Source organism: Sorghum bicolor, chromosome 2 (assembly GCF_000003195.3).
Source record: "Sorghum bicolor cultivar BTx623 chromosome 2, Sorghum_bicolor_NCBIv3, whole genome shotgun sequence".
In the NCBI taxonomy this organism is placed as follows: Eukaryota; Viridiplantae; Streptophyta; class Magnoliopsida; order Poales; family Poaceae; genus Sorghum; species Sorghum bicolor.
This window is the reverse complement of record NC_012871.2, coordinates 62,777,084-62,789,834: the sequence shown is the minus strand read 5'-3', so window position 1 is coordinate 62,789,834 and position 12,751 is coordinate 62,777,084.

Genomic DNA, 12,751 nt, shown 5'->3' with positions numbered 1-12,751 from the left:
TCTTTCGCCTATCAACACCTTCTTCACGAATGCATAAGCATTTCAACACCTAGATTATTGAATTAAACATCATCTCACCTTCTAAAATTATGTCACCACATTATCAAAGTCAAGCTCTTATTCGCAGCTTTTAAAATTATGTCACTGCAGACTGCTTCAATCAAAGTTTTTTTTGACAAGATGATTCAATCAAAGTTGGCTCTTAGCAGAACATGCTCTACTTACACACATTTTGTATTGTTATTTATTAGAGTACTTCTAATTCCTGCTTGCTTATTCTCATGGTAGCTCATGGTATACATAGTCATTAGACAGGCCAATCACTACTTAATTTTGTCTCAATCACTCTTGCTAAGCTTCTAAATTTGCATCAGCTAATAGTGTGCCTAGGATTGCCCTCAATTTGACACTAATCTTGCCACTTTCATGATAAACTGAGCTTGTCTTCTTTGCTCTACAGGTGAATCTCTTGCCCCACATAACAACATAGGCCTCTAACACTACACCCCTCCTAGACAAATAGCTCGTTCTCGAGCTACAACCTAACCAACCTCATAGCAATAACTCAACTCGATACAAGTATAACACATAAAAACAAGCCTTTTACATCTCGGCTCATTTTATGATTCTCTACGTGAAATAGATTGGATACTTTAATTTTGCGGCCTAATCAATGGAAGGTCGACACCATTTGAATGCAATAAATTGCACACGTATAACCACCTAAATCCCATGAAACAGTACACGTATGGGCTGACATATTGAAGAACCAAGAGCACAACAGCCCACGTAGCTTGGCCACCACATCCAAATCATGCCACAAGCCCAGACCCAACCCCATCCGAATGGAGCTAGGCACAACAACTGCAGCCACACATCTTGTCGAGGAAAATGGAGCTCCGCTTGTCTACGCCGTTAGCATGCACATCAACAAGAAGGCAACAAGGTGGCCATGCCGCAACACCAACCAACAGAGGCACCCCTGCGGCAATCATGCCGCAACACCAACCAACAGAGGCACCCTTGCGGCAGTCGATGGCATAATGTGGCGGCGCTACACGGTGTGCACCTTCTCCATGTCGGATGCCTCCTGGTCCATGTCACACAGGGAATAGAGGAGGGCTTCCAATGGAGAATGGCGAGGAGGGGTTTGCTTCCTCACCCAACCGCCTCCACCGCAATACCGCATGCCCACTACCCATCGCGGGGTGGGGGTGGCGTATGCCCTAGATCCCCGATGTGATGGACAAGATGAAGGTCCTCCTCGTGGCAATGCACAACTTGGAGGCGGGGCATCTTCAGCACCCGCCGACACGCTAGTAGGCTATGAGAAGCAGTCTGTAGCCACACCGCTGCCAACACCTGGCGGGCACCTTCATCTTCAAATCTGCCATGGAGACGGTTGTCGCCCGAAAGCCCGATCAGCCGCAGGGCAAACAATGATGGCATGGTGGTGGTAGTGGTCATCGGCGTTCGGGATTGCATGGCCTAGGCATGCCCACATAGATGCAATCTGCTAGGCGAGGTTGGCCAGCGCCTTGGCGATGGGATCCGGCAATAGCGGCGCACCTTTGGCTGCTTGTTATGGCGGCGACTCGGGTGGAGAGGGAGAGAGGGGATAGCTGGGGGCCTTGCTCATAACCAAGAAAGAGGGAAGGATTTTCCTTATAATTCTCGTTTGCCTTCTTTGTTCTTTCTTTGTTCTACGACTGAATCTCTTGCCCCACATGACAACATATGCATCTAACACTATCCCTGCCTAACAAGCAGCTTATCCTCAAGTTGTGACCTAACTAGCTCATAACAATAACTTGAGATACACAAACCTAACACTTAAAAACAAAGGCTTTTACACCTTAGTTCAGTTTATTATTCTTGAACTGAAATAGATTTGGACACTTTATTTTAGCAATCTCCTCAATGGAAGGTGGACATCGTATGGACATAATAATCACACACACGTATAACCACTTGGATGCCATGGAGGAGTTTGCACATGGGCTGAAGTCTTGAAGAAACAAGAGCACAACAGCCCATGCGGCTTGCCCACCACATCCAGCCCAAGCCCCAAGCCCAGACCCAACCCCATCTGAATGGATGATCTAGGCACAATAAGTCAGCAACTAAGCCATGCATCTTGTTGACAAAAATGGAACTCTACCTGTCTGTGCAGTCAACATTAGGGATGGCAACGAGGCCTTGATCCCTGCTACCCAACGGGGAATTCATCCAATAGGGGATAAAATGGGCCAAATTTCTTCCCCGTGGGGAGCTTATCGAACCAAAAGTCATCTCGTCAGGTTAAGCAGGGTGGTGACATTCTACAGCTCCCATTCTCCGAAATCCATCAGGGGCCCAAGAAGATAGGCCAAAATAAGCCCAACAAGAGTATTTTTAGTCCAAGCCCATAGAACTGATATATATATATATATATACATATATATATATATATCGTGAAACCCTAGCATCATTGCTCCTCTCCAAGACTCATCGGTAGCCGCCGCTTTTCGCCTTCTTTGTCTCCCATGTGACCACGAAGTCATGGTCCTCTACCTTCTTGCAACTTTGCGACGCACCGGCAGCCGAGCCCGCGACACCGACACTACGACGCCCATGTCCAAGGTGATGTTGTCCTTCTTTTGATGGTGATAATCCAGCAGCAGTTGTGCATCCTGCTTCTGCTTCTCCTCTTCCTCGATCTCAAAGAGTTTGTCTTGCACAACCTTGTAGGAGCCTTCCTCTAGTAGGTGCTACACATCAGGGCTAGGGCTCGTACACCTACATCCATAGTAGAGAAAAAACCACAATTGATCAATTCTGATATGTGGTGCCTATTTAGAGGAAGGCTCCTATGAGGTTGTGCAAAACAGGCTCTTCAAGATTGAGGAAAAGGAGAAGGAGAAGAAGGAAGTGCAGCTGCTGCTAGATTGTCACCATCAGCAGGATGTCCAACAAGTGGAGGATGAGGCTCCTCAGGTTAGGTGATTCCTCATTTCTTTTTTTTTGTCTCTCTCGAATTCTCATTTTTCTCATTTTAGAACAACATGCCTAATATGGACCATTTATTATTGCTCATACTTTGTTGGTACTAGTATCCGTGGACACCTCAAAAATCTAGTTGTGCCTAGTATCCGTGGACGGAGGGAGTACCACTCAAGTCCCACATAACCAAGGATAAGTGAGGAACTTCTGATAATATATATTTTTTCAAGACGTCATGTTAGAGGCATATGACATGGGCCTAGCTGGTGTCTAACAGACATGCTCAGTTAGAGGAAAATATGTTCATTCTTCCTTATTTAACTGATTGGGTTAGTTTGGAAGGTTGGAGGAATCATAGGAAAGAAGAGAGGAATTATAGAGAATGATTAGACAGGGAAGGCTATTTATCTGGCAAGCTGGAACTAGAAGGAAAAGCCTTCTCTCTTGCTCAATCTTGCGCAAGGCCTCCGGCCGACCCCCTCTCCCTCTCAACCCGATCCGCCACCATAACATCAAGTATCATAGATGCCAGGTTCTGATGAGGGCAGCCAAAGGTGATGCTGCCATCGGATCCCATCGCTAAGGTGTTGGCTGACCTCGTCCAGCAGATGGCTTCTCTTTGGGCGCACCTTCTAGCCCTAGAATCCCGACCGTCGGCGACCACCACCACCATGTCGCCGGTGTTCCCTACGGCTTCCCGACGCACCTCTCGTCATTATGCATCCGGTCGGGAGAAGGCATGGGTCACGAGTAGGCACGCACCATGTAGCACTGTTGCATTCCGCAATCGATTGCCACGAGGGTGCCTCTGCTGTCACTATTGTGATTTGACCACCTTTGTCACCTTCTCCGTGATGTGCATGCTGACTAGAGATGGCAACAAAGACATCCCCGGTGGGGAGTGACACCCTGTTCCCGTCCCCGATTTCCCTCATTTTCCCCGCTCCCCGGCCTTGATCCTTGTCTCGGGGAAGACTTTCTCCTGTTCCCATCCCCGATTGACATTTTGGGGCCTAGATAGGTCTGACTTCCCCAAAGCAAAGCATGCCCATTTAAAGTATAGGATTGATGGGAAGAGGGCCGTAGGAGAGAAGGACGAAGGAGCAGCCAAGTTAAAGACTAGAATCTAGAAGGATTGAGGAGGAAAAGTGGATCAACATGAGGATTTAGAAAGCGGGTCAACATTGGTTTGAGGCATTGTCAATTTTGCGCTAGTATATTACAAGTCGAGTATATACGATACACGTAGTAGTACTAAAATAGCAAATCTAAATAAAAGAACACTGCTAGCTTTCTAGATGTGTGGTAAGACACAAACATGAGTTTTAGGATCGTGTGCTCTGGCGAGGCTCAAAAAGGCTTTACCATACACATCGAGCATTCAAGATAGACATCTGATCATGATCCGATCCACGATGCCAAAGTTCGACGGATTCTTGAACACAGGTAGCATAAACATTTGACGATAAGAAGAAAGACATGCAGCAAGCACAGGTCAATAGTGACATGATGAGATTCTTGTGGACTCCCTCTGCAAGCATAGCCTTCAACCAGACACTCCTACTCCTAGTGAGAGAAAACTATGCTCTGCTCTCCTCTAGTCCTCTGCCTTTGGGTGTGTTGCGCCATTGCGGAGGTAAATTGAGAGGTTGTGGCCTCACCCGACCAAAAAATCTATGACTGTCTTATAAAAAAACCTATGACTGTGAAAATGCATAAAGAAAATAATAATATGCATAAAAATCTTGGAGGGTCCTCCAAGCCTTGTTAATTACCGGGAATACAAGGACAAGACAACAATGTGAAGATTTTAGCAGTAGCATTTTGCTAATTCTCGGGAAATCAATATGTATCTAACCCACCTTTCGTCACAGTACAGTCACACAAGAAAACGTCACGGTGTCTCAACAATTTTAATATTCACGTTGATTTAAAGGATTACAGAAGAACCTCTAGTGCAATCCACTGTAATCTAGCTGGTTAGGATACTCGGCTCTCACTTGAGAGACCCCGGTTTGAGTCCCAGCAACAGAATTTTTTTTCCTCTTCTTTTGCACTGACAGAAAACGAAAACTGCCCTCTTCTTTTGCACTGACAGAAAGCGTTCCCCTTCTTTTGCACTGACAGAAAACGAATGCAGTGAGAGACTACATCAGTACGTCACCAGCACTGCAATCGTTCTCCCATCAAAATATTTTCCACGAATGCACAAACATTTCAACGCCTAGACTAGATTATTGAAATAAACATCATCTCACCTTCTAAACTACTGTACTTAGTATGTCGCTACTTCAATCAGAGTTAAGCCCTTATTCGCAGCTTCTCAAATTATGTCACTGCAGACTGCTTCAATCAAAGATGGCTCTTATTTAAACAAGCGGAACATGCTATACTTACACACATTCTGTATTGTTATTTATTAGAGTATTTAACACTCATCATCAACATCAAGCAGACGTTCTATATTGTCAGATACTTCTGCTAGACTGGTAGCCTTGTGTAAAAGGCTTCTGAAAATCAGTTTTTTTGGTTTCTGCGACACCAAAAACACAGCATTGGACTTCTGCGTCTTTAGTGGAGCATCATGGACCTTGCCATGTTGGTATCAGACACCCTGTCAAAATCAGAAACAAGGATTAGTGATTAGAACAAGCAAAACGATTTAACATTAACATAGAATAGATGGCAATCCTGATATGGCATAGGGACCAGCATTTAGGGCACTCACAATGCAAGACTCTATCATAGAGTCTAAGACACTTAATTACATATTATTTATGGTATTTTGCTGATGTGGCAGCATATTTATTGAAGAAATAGGTAGAAAAAATAAGACTCCAAGTCTTATTTAGATTCCAAGTCCACATTGTTCGAGGTAATAAATAACTTTAGACTCTATGATAGAGTCTGCATTGTGAGTGCCCTTAGCAATAAGGATGTGTGTTATGACCGGCATACATCCTCCCTAACTGTGTCCGTGGCTAACTGCAGTGACTGCTTCCTGGTCATTGCATGCTGGCATGCACCTCTAGACCCCTTCAAGGAAATAAGAATGTCTAATATCCGTGAAAGAAAGTTAAGCAAAGCAACAATTCAGTATTGTTGCTAGGCTTCTCCCCTGTGTCCCTTTCCTCTCCCTCCCGCATACCCTCACGGCACCCACTCGACGCCCGGGGTTCAGGCTCCGGCCACCGGTCTCCTACCCCTACACCCTCTGCAGTCATTGTGGGATCATCGATTCTACTACTCTGGTATCAGCGATGCCAGGTTCCCACGACCAAGCAAGATGGAAGGGTTTTTCTTATAATTCTTGTTTGCCTTCTTTGCTCTACAGGTGAGTCTCTTACCCCGCATGACAACATACGCCTCTAACACCACCCCTGCCTGACAAGCAGCTCGTCTTTGAGCTGCAGCCTAACCAGCTCATAATAATAACTTGACTCGACACAAACCTAACACTTGAAAACAAGCCTTTTACATCTTGGCTTAGTTTATTATTCTCGACCTGAAATAGATTTGGACTCTTTATTTTGGCGGCCTCCTCAATGGAAGGTGGACATCGTCTGAATGCAATAATTGCACACGTATAACCAACTGGATGCCATGGAGCAGTCCGCACATGGGCTGAAGTCTTGAAGAAACAAGAGCACAACAGCCCATGTAGCTTGGCCACCACATCGAGCCCAAGCCATAAGCCCAAACCCAGCCCTATCTGAACGGATAAGCTAGGCACAACCAGCAACTGAGCCACGCATATTGCCAAGGAAAATGGAGCTCCACCTGTATGCGCCGTCAATATTAAGGATGGCAATGTGCCTCGATCCCCGATATCTGATGGGGAATTCATCCATTAGAGGATCAAAGTGGGGCCAAATTTCCTCCCTGCTGGGAGCTTAACGGACCAAAAGTCAGCCCTATCCGGTGAAGCGGGGGCAGGAACATTCTAACCTTCCATTCCCTGAAATCCGTCAGGGCCCAAGAAGATAGGCCAAAAGAAGCCCAACAAGAGTATTTTCAGCCCAAGCCCATAGCACTGATATATATATACCGTGAAAACCTAGCATCATTGCTCCTCTCCCAGACTCTAACCGGTAGCCGCCACTTTCGCCTTCTTTGTCGCCCTTCCGACCATGGAGTCGCAGTCGTCTACCTCCATGCAACTCTGCGACGCACTAGCGGCCGAGCCCTCGACACTGATGTTATGATGCCCAAGTCCAAGGTGATGTTGTCCTTCTTCCTCCCATGGTGATGCTTGCTCTTGCTTTTGCGGTGTTCCTTCGACCCTCTTTCCCAATCCTCATGTGGTGTTCCTTCGACCCTCTTTCCAAATCCTCATGTTGATCCTCCGTCCTTCTCAGATTCAATCTCCCACAGTCCTCTTCCCCTCAACACTCTGCTCTGATTGGGCATGCTTCGCTTCGGGGATGTCAGACGGCCCTGAAACACCAATTGGGGACGGGGACGGTTGAAAGTCTTCCCCGAGACATGGATTGGGCCGAGAAGTGAGGAAAATGTGGGAAATCGGGGACGGGGACAGGGTGTCACTCCCTCCTCGTTGCCATATCTAGTCAGCATGTGCATCACCGAGAACTTGAGAGGGAGAGGGGGTGGCCAGAGGCCTTGCCCAAGACCGAGCAATAGGTTTTTCCTTCTAATTCCGGCTTGCCTCTAATACGGATTACGAATAAATAGCCTCCCTGCCTAACCACTCTCTATAATTCCTCTCCTTTCCTATTATTCCTCCAACCTTCCAAACTAACCCAGTCACCTAAATAAGGAAGACTGAACAGATTTGCCTCTAACTGAGCGTGGCTGTTAGACACTAGGTAGACCCATATATATTATCAGAAGTCCCCCACTTAACCCTAGTTAGGTGGGACTTGGACTGGTACCAACGAAGTGATAAAAGTGGATACAATGGGACATCAGGGCATGAATGGTAATGGACAAAAGATGTGTCTTGGTTTGTAGTTCTCTTCTTCGAATTGCTAAATATTATGGTCTATAATTCACAGTTGAAACTAGGTAAAACTGAGCAGCCATGGATGATGATGAGTCTTTGAGTAGACATGTCGGGCAAACCATGAATGGGTCTCTCGATAAGGAGAGACCAGGTGGTTTTTGTTTTTCAGAGTATGAGCAGTAACAAACAATCCATATTGGGCATGTTGTTCTGGAATGAGAGTGAGAATTTGAGGGAGACAACAAAAAGAAATGATGAATCACCCAACCTTAGGAGGCTCATCCTCCACTTGCTGGCCATCCTCCTTCTGCTTCTCCTCCTTGATCGCCAAGAGCCTGGCTTCCACCACTTTATAGGAGTCTTCCTCCACTAGGCGCCAAACATCACGGCTAGGGCCCCCGTACATCTACAACCATATTATCAGAGAAAAAACCACAATTGATCGATCAGTTAGTTCATTTGTTCATCCACACTCGAATTGAAGCGCCGATCGCCGCAAACAAAAGAGAACGCCTTGCAACTGGCTGTTCACAGCACCCAAAAAAGCCGGATTTCGAATCCCCGATCGATCCGCGGAGAAAACCCAAACCCTACGATGCCGCCATAAACCAACGCTGCTTGCAGGGGAAAAAAGAAGAGATCTAATCGAAAATCACCTTGACGAGAGACCCGACAACGGAGCGAACGTGGTATGCGGCGTAGCCCATGAGGACGAAGTGGTCGACGGCCGCGTCGATCCGGCGGCCGCCCTTCCTAGGCCGCCGCGTCGGCATTGCTCTCCTTCCCTTCTTTTAGGGTTACCAACGGTCGTCGGCTGGTTTGGGGCTTTTGGTTGCGGTTCGGCGCTTCGGGCGATGCGACAGTGCTACTCCTACAGACTGTAGCCTACGGGTCCTAAGTACTTCGTTCCGGCCTCGGAATGGTACGTGACTCGTCCCTCTGTTTTTTTTTTTGAGTAATCACTCCCTCTAAAAAAACAGTTTCCACTTAAAATATATCAAATGTAATCATACAGAATATAAATATTTTTTACATCAAATGGGTATTATTATTAGAAGTGTTGTGAGATACTCCCTCTCAGATGCGGACCCACAGAGTATGCCAGGTGGGCCACGGCATACCATGTGGGGCAGCCTTGTACTTAAATTATATTAATATCTATTAGATAACATAATTTTTAGATTGTTAGTCCAGTGGTAAGCATCTAATGTTTTGAGCAAGAGGTCGCTGATTCAATCCCCTACAGGCTCATTTTTGTTTTTGTTTTCCATTTTTTGTGTCGTTAAAAATTACTATAGATAATATAATTCTTTCTTAAGTCTACCTATTTTCATCCTATCTTCTTGTGTCTTGTGAAGCCTTAGTTGCGAGCAATGTATAATGTCGTTTTTAAATTTAATTTCTATTTGACTTTGACTCCTTTAAAAATAACTATATATAAGAGCATTCCCAATCGTTTTGCAAATAGGCTTTGCATTCATGTATTTGCAAAAAAAATTTAAAACCACTTATCCAACGGTTTGGCATTTGGACTTTGCAATTTTTTTAACTTGGCAAAAAGAGAGGAAGAATTGGCATATATGCCAAGCCTGTTCACACTTGGCATTAGGAAACTGGCGCGAAGTCCGTGCGCGACTACGGGTTGAGGTCGTGCGAGTTTGGCGACATCCCGCCACCAGACTTTCCTACGAACTGCCCATCGATCTTCCATCAACACCAGATATTTCATCGATGTCCTCCTAATTGTTTGTGTTTTTGCCTATCGGTCTTCCATCAACGTCAAGTACTCCATCGATGCCCTTCGGATCGTTTTTGCCGGCAAAGACTCCAGCCGCCAAACTCCGAACGGCCATGCACAAACGCCGTGACCTCAGCGCCTTGGCAGAAATAAATTTGCCGCAACATTCACCTAACGCGTGGGGAGGAGAAAACCTCGGCAAAAAAAATGTATGGGTCCATAATTTTCTTTTTTTTTGCCAAGTGATTAATGCCAAATCATTGGAGATTGTCTCTTTTATCTTTGCCATATTTTTTTTAGGCTTGGCAAACTCCCTCATTTGCCAAACCAATTATACAAAACGGTTGGGATGCTCTAATAAATTTCATCCTTTTATTTTTCTATTTTCATCCTCTCTTAATTTGTCCCACGGGACCTCACATGTTTCTTTGTTTTTGTTTTTGTTTTTTCATTTTTTTTGTCCCATATAGATATTATAACTATAAATAATATGTTTTGTCACTTATTTTGCATTTTTTTCATCACATCTTGTTGTGCCATGTGAGATACTCCATGAAATGGGATGGAAACCTGTAGCTATGTATATGTATAATGTCATGTTCCCTTTACAAAGTTTGAACTCAACATTAGTTGTCTAGTCACATTCATTAAGCAAGATATTTTTCTTCAGTAAATGAAGATGGTATAATCGAGATATTCATGTCATCAAAAAGTGGTTGGTAAATAAGTAAGACACGCAATATTATAATTCTATTTTATTGGTTATATTTTTTATTTCATTTGAACTATTTATATCATAATATGTCATAATTTCTAGCTTAATGCATGTGGTTTTTACCTAACTGGAATATGGTACAAATTAAAAATGGTTTTATCAAATTGCATAAGAAATTTTTTGTATGACATACCCTGTTGTAAAATCCTAGGTCCGCCACTGCTCCCTCCATCTCAAATTATAATTCATTTGACTTTTTTAATTTTAAATTTGACCACTCATCTTATTCAAAAAATTTATGCAAACATAGTTAAATTTAAGTCATTCTTGTAGAACTTTTATTAATAAACCAAGCTACGGCAAAAGAAGTGATATTTTATACAAATTTTTGAATAAGACGAATGGTCAAACTTGGTGTAAAAAAAAGTCAAACGTCTTATATGGGATGGATTGAGTATATTTTATAGGACACTTATTTGATATCATATAAAAACGTTAATATTTTTATTTATATATTTGGTTAAAATTTGAACACTTTAATATAATAAATGTTTTTATGTTTGCAGTTTTTTAGGACAAACTAGTGACGGACACGCCCTGCATGCATACGGAACAATAATGTTTTGAAACTATAATTTGGTATGTGTATTTATTATATTTAAGAAATACTTGTGGAAAATAAAAAAAATAGATACCATGCAGTATATATTGTTAAAGCGGGGTAGTTAGCATCTTCAAGAGTTTGCTATTTTTCACTTGGCAAATCTTGTGATTTGCCAACTCCCAAAACAATATAGAGAGTAAAAAGTAGTCTCTTTTCAAGAGTTTGCTATTTTTGGACCGAGCGCTACTAATTCCGCGCGCTTCCCCTCCTCCCATTCACGCAAATGATGTCGCCGCCACATCGTAGCTTCATCGATCGGTTCCCTGGCGCTAGACCTAGCGTGAACCCTAGAAGAACGATGACTACCCACAGCGTCGCCCTTGCCCTAGCGGACACCGACTACCCTAGCTACGCATAAAGATCGACTATGGGGAAAAGAGGGAACCACGTACCTTAACGCTGGATGGTTTGGCTTCGCGTTAAGGAGAAACGAAGAACAGCGACATCGTGACCTTTTCTTCACGTGGACGAAGGAGAGGCACGCCCTTTTCTTCGTGCGCGGGGGTGAAGGAAAGGTGCAAAGGCTTCGTGCGCAAGGGGGGAGGGGAAGGGGGAGGAAACGCAGCGTCGGAAATCGCAATGGCAAGTTGATGTGCCAAGTTGCTATTTTAGAGTGATGAGTCATGATATGCCAGGTTGCTATTTTTGCCAAGTTGATTTGCCCAACTATTGGAGGCAATTTTTTCTTATTTTGCCAAAATTATATGGATGTCAAGTTGTTTTGCCAAACTTTTAGAGATGCTAAGAGCTTATGGCATTTTAGCTTCGTGAGAAAAGCTCTATGACTATGAGGTATGGAGTCTACTCCCTCTGTCCTATAATATAGGGTATTCTAGCATTCAAAATTTGTTCTCAAATATAATACGAGAACAAAAACTAATTTTACATTAATACCTGAGGAAATTCCTTATGAGACACTATAAAAGATTGTAATTTACTTATGAGTCACTGGAAAAGTTCAGTAGACTTGTAATTACTTATGAGCCATTGGAAAAGTTCAGCAGACTTCAACACCACTACTCTAAATATTTTTTGCCCTCCAGACCACTGTCGTTAGATTAGGCTCTAACGGTGTTAAAAAAATATGTTATTAATTTTTTTAACTTCTTAGTGACTTTAAATGGAAAAACTCAAAACTAAAAAGTTGTAGATCTCGTCGAGATCTATAATTTTCATATAAAAATTATCTTCATTCAATACTGCAAAAAGATACAATATGGCATCTTTTTGAGAGCACTAGCGCTCCCTCCATTCAGAAAAACGTGTATTAGCCTAACTTTGGCTAAACTATAGTAAATAGTATTAGTATTTATGACTTGAAACAAAATTATTATGAAAATATATTTTAGAACTAATCTAATGATACTTTTTGTCTCATAAGTGTTAGTAAATTTTCATATAATTTTAGTTAAAATTTAAATTGTTTGACTTTTCGAAATATGAGAATTGCATTCGGAACGGAGGGAGTACTAAATAGCAAATCCAAATAAAAGAATACTGCTAGTTTTTCTAGATGTGTTGTGAGACACAAACATGAGTTTCTGGATCGTGTGCTCTAGCGAGGCTCAAAAAGGCTTTACCAATGAAAATGGATCGGATACGGACAGATATCACCAATATCATATTTATTTTCATATTTCTCGACATCATAAATATATGATTTAAATATTCGAATATTGATATGGTATC